The sequence below is a fragment of the Labeo rohita genome, unplaced genomic scaffold, assembly GCF_022985175.1.
Source record: "Labeo rohita strain BAU-BD-2019 unplaced genomic scaffold, IGBB_LRoh.1.0 scaffold_158, whole genome shotgun sequence".
Taxonomy (NCBI): domain Eukaryota; kingdom Metazoa; phylum Chordata; class Actinopteri; order Cypriniformes; family Cyprinidae; genus Labeo; species Labeo rohita.
The window spans coordinates 119,218-122,759 of NW_026127758.1; the positions used below are offsets into that span (position 1 = coordinate 119,218).

Below are 3,542 nucleotides of genomic sequence, written 5' to 3' on the forward strand. Positions count from 1 at the left end.
CACACAAGATGGAAAACAGTGTTTGCTGGTAGTGAAATTGCAATTGTAATGTATTATTTAAAATGACTTTAATAGCATGTGTATATATTTTTTATTTTATTAAAAGTGATTATATAATTTTATATTTTATAATTATATTATTATATATATTTCTATAATAATAATAATAATAATAAAATTAAAATTATTTTTGTTTAAATCAGAATTATTATTTTTAAATAATAATTAAAAAAATATTTAAATAAATAAATAAATAAATAATTTATATTCATATTATTATTATTTTGAATAGTAGTATCAGCACTACTAAGTGAACATATTTTATTCTACAAAATCATGTCTATAATAAACCTGATGCTGATTGTCTTGTAATTACTGAAATATGATTTCAAAATTTGCTGTGTGTCCTGTGTAAACAGCATTTGTGGAAATGAACTTTATTATCTGTTTGACACTTACAGTTGTGAGGTCACAATAAATCACTAGTCCCAAAATGATGTATTTATGTATCATCTAAATCTGCGCTAGCATTTAATATTCATGCCACAGCATTAAGGTATAAAACAATAGAAGGAACTCCATATGTTTGAATAAGATCATATTTGAACCACAAATGATGCTCAATAAAAGCAATTTTTATTTGCTCCAGCAGTAAGCAGACATGCTGTCATTAGTTTACTTTAACAGTAACTGTCATCCTTTTACAGATGATTGATTTTATTTGCCAATTTGCTAATGTTGCAATTAAAACAGAAAAGCTAAATAAAACTGTCTGTGTGAGGAAACCAGCTCTATCAAGCATTGCTCTTCTTACAGGTGATCACATTCATCTTTGTTTCTCTCACACTGATAATATGGCAAAGCAGATGCAATTCCTTTCAGTCTCCTTATCACCTCCTCCCTTTCATCATATTGCCAGACTTTGTTGAATGCAAAGGCTTTAATTCCCTCATATTTTTCTAAATCTTCAAGATTGCGTCTAATGCTGAATCGCCCGATTTCTGCTATGCATTTATTCAAACAGGGTGAATTTACAGTGAAATAAACCACACATTGGTTTGTTACACTCAAAACATTCCTTAGATAATTCTTCAGGCGAAACTCTGAATGATCTTGTATATTTTGAACAGCCTTTGCAGCAATAAGGTTATTGCTCTTATAAACCTCATTGCGCTGAAGTGTTTCTTTCACTTGTGGAGTTATTAACTCCTGACCACTGTAGTTGGAATCTTGACATCTGTTCTTTCGACTCTGAAGGCGACAGCATATTGTCCCATGCTACCTAACCTGGAAAGCAGTGGAAATGTAATACTTTGTAAGAGCTTATTTATCAAATGAACAAATATTGTTAGTTTAAAAAAAAAATAATGTAATGTTAAATCATTTTGATTTACAATATTATTCATTTTGATTTAAAACAACATTATTAGTTTTTATTAATATATTTCTTGCCATTTCATGATTTTTATTGTTTTTGTTTTTATTTTTTGTAACTGTATATGTTTAATCAAAAGCAACATACTTATTCTCAAAGTTCCTGACAATATTCATGAGAGTTATTTGGTTCACAGTCTGACCGACTGCACAAGTACAAAAATGAAGCAGGCAGATCAGGAGGATCCTCTGTGGTACAGCGAAAACCTGAAGCAAACACACACAAATACAAACATTCATATAAAAAAAATATATGTGCACAACAAAGCACAGAATTATAAAATAGCATTCTGTCTGTCAAAAACAAAACATTCTTTTAAGACTTATTGTGTGTACACTTTTTTTTTTCACAACATGAGCAATAACTTACCATTTTATCTTTCGCCCAAAATCAGACAGTTCAGAGATGCTGTGTGAGTCTGTTATGAAGCAGAGGTGAAGATGAAGAGGAAGTAGATGGTATTTATTCTGGCACTCGCCCAACCCTCTTCTTCAACACCATGACAAACACACACTTCACTTACTGATCACACATGAATTACTGACTTCTTCATCTACATAAAGTGTACTTGAATGCACTAAAAAAAAAAAAAAAAACCAGCAAGTACATTTGTAGTACATTCTTCTTTTTTGTGCATAATGGTATTGTAAAATATACACTATAAATACACTAATTAAAAGCATATTTCTACTTAAGTGGTACATGAGTGTAATTGCAAAGGTATACTAAATACCACTGATATTTAAATTGATTTTTAGTACATTGAAATAAAGTGTACTACCACAAAAATATACAGAACTGAGGACTTTTATAAAAGTGTGCTTTGAATGATTCAAAAATTAGTTCAGTGCTAGTACACTTTTATATTGTTTTCCTAAGTTTAAATTAAATAGATTTTATTTCAAATATATTAGTAATGTAATCATTATAAGTACACTTTCCCAACTATGCTAATTAAGTATGCTTATTAAATACACTAATTAGCACTAACACTGAAATTTATTTTAAGTGCGAGATAAAGTACATTGAATAATTGTGTTGCTTAAAAGAGTGCTGTGATCGCTTTACATAAAATTTTAGTGGATTGTTATACATACTGTCACTAAGTTCTGTTTGGATTTTCATAACAAAAATACAGTAGAAATGTACTACTTAAAATGCATTTGGATTTGGGTGGTGTGTGAAGGGATTTTGTTCCCTCACATCATACCTGTGTTGCATTGATGTTGCATTGACATGAATTACATTTACAGTCATTTTAATTAAATGTATTATTTCTAACATTCAAGTTAATTTATTAATGATGGAAAACAACAGCTTCCTTATGAAGCGACTAGTACACAGTAGGTGTCATTTTAGAATGTGTACCAAAATTCACAATTTAACAGTAAATATACTTTTAACAAAGTACTTGAAGTGCTATATTTCACATTTTAGTGCACAAAAAATAGAGCACTTTAAGTACATTATGGAAGTGCACTAATGTACTTTTAAAAAAGTGTATTTTACTGCACTTTTTTTCACCTGGGCAATAATGTCATTGAGATTCTTTGCAAATGTTGGAGTTTCTGGAAAATGTCGATAAGAAACAGAGCCTAAGACTCTCAGTTCCTCCAACCTCAGCATATATAAAGATGGTTTTAAGACCCTTAAAAAACTGACAAATAGAGAACACAGTAATAACATATATTTGAAGCAACATGTTCTACTAGTGTTAAGACCTAAGGAAATAAACCAAAATGGTGCATCAGGTATTTTTTCACTTTTACAGCTGGACAGTGTTTGCTCAGAAGAATAAAATTTGTATCCACTCTTGTATTTAAGTTTTGAAATGCAGAATTCAGTCCGCATAAACTTCAAATGTATTTTGCTGATATTACAATTTGTTTAACACACATTAATATTATTCTAATAACAAACTGAGGTCATACTATCCTTTACTTTTAGTGACTTTAAAACACATTGCCATTTAAGTGTGTTAATGGCATCATTGTGTACTTCAAATGCAATAAATTAATCTTTACAAAAAATGTAAAAAATAAACGTGAAATGTATAACATTACAGTGCATAAAACTGAAGCTTTCCCTTTTACCTGACATGATCTGT

General features: G+C 29.5%; 1 long non-coding RNA gene across 1 annotated transcript; it reads right to left on the minus strand.

Moving 5' to 3' along the window:
* Nucleotides 1-614: 614 nt before the first annotated feature.
* Nucleotides 615-1,941, minus strand: LOC127158579 (uncharacterized). Its single transcript, XR_007826191.1, has 3 exons — nt 1,805-1,941; nt 1,523-1,641; nt 615-1,287 (listed from the first exon to the last, which is right to left on the minus strand). It is a non-coding gene; the product is annotated as an uncharacterized LOC127158579 (long non-coding RNA).
* Between the last annotated feature and the right edge of the window lie 1,601 nt (nt 1,942-3,542).